Source organism: Papilio polytes, unplaced genomic scaffold (assembly GCF_000836215.1).
Source record: "Papilio polytes unplaced genomic scaffold, Ppol_1.0 DF824091.1, whole genome shotgun sequence".
In the NCBI taxonomy this organism is placed as follows: domain Eukaryota; kingdom Metazoa; phylum Arthropoda; class Insecta; order Lepidoptera; family Papilionidae; genus Papilio; species Papilio polytes.
The window spans coordinates 277207-278665 of NW_013525113.1; positions in this window are offsets into that span (position 1 = coordinate 277207).

Below are 1459 nucleotides of genomic sequence, written 5' to 3' on the forward strand. Positions count from 1 at the left end.
TCAATAACATGGTTAGCCGTTTTAAATGAATTGACACAAATAACTTATTACATGATTATATTCTTAGTTAAATTCAAACTACAACGTGAGGCTTCCGCTCCTTCATTCGTTCAATAAACGCGGCTTAGGGACAGACAGACATAAAAAATTTAAATGCGATTATTGTTATCAGCAACGCAAATACATCGTCTTATCACAATCTTTTTCTTATGATATTACAAATACAGACTCTAATGTTATTTTTTACTAATATTATTAAGAGGAAAACTATGTTTGATTGTAATGAAATAACTCAAAAACTACTGATCCGATTTCAAAAATTCTTTCACCATTAAAAAGCTACGTTATCAGTGAGTAACATAGGCTATGTTTTGTATTATTTTTTAATTTCACGCGGATGGAGTCGCGGGCGAAAGCTAGTATAAGTTATATAGATAGATAATTAGTCTGTATGTAAATGGTGTGTATAAATTAAGTCGGTACTGGTATTAAAAACGTTTTCAACATAAATTGATATCGTATCGACCACGCCTATCGCAGACGATTCATTGGAAAAAAACTCCGCCTACATAAATGTTATTTATGAGGTTTTATAATTGATATGTGTACGTCAATTGAAATTAGATTACACTGTCCTAGTATATTTCTGATTTCTTTTTCATTTTGAAATCGTTATCACGTATTATGTTGTTATATCCAAAAAAAAGTAAAATGAAATAATTCTGTGTACAAATATTGATAATGTCGGAGCGTCTCAATGGGAATTGAACTTTGTTATAATGAACGAGGCGTGTTACATTAATTAAAAACACAAAATTACGTGAAGTGCGAAAGGTCACGGACATCACTTTATTTGTGTAAATATAAACAATCACTGTAATGATATTTTATACAGAAGAGAATATTATATACCTTCCAATTATTCTAGAAGTTCTATTCCAATATGGATGCCACATAAACATGTAAATTGACGGTTTAATGGAATTAAATGAAAGTATAGGCGATGTTTGTCGATACATTCTGTGTTAAAGTAAGTCTTCAAACTAACTGACACTTATGCAGGCAACACACGTTAGGTTTTTTACGGTAATAACCTTGGCATAACCGAGTTTCATGACACAAAGCTGTATAGTTTTGTCACGAACATTTAGACCTGGAAAACTAACGTGTGTGGCCGATTTTACTGTTTGAATAGTTCATCAAAGCCGGGTAATCGCGGTTAGAATTGCCCTTTTGTTTGAACTGTAGATAATTTACGATAACCTTTTAGTTTTCCAGGTTATTTGAAAGCTGACAGTAATTGTATGAAAAGTAAATTGTATTGACATTTGACGATTCCAAGTTTAACTAATTTTAAATTTCTTGAAAAATTGAACTGGTCTTATATTGTGATTATGTAAAGGATAAGGATGTTGTTACACAAGTGTTGTGATAATGGGAACTCTCAGTAACCTTATGT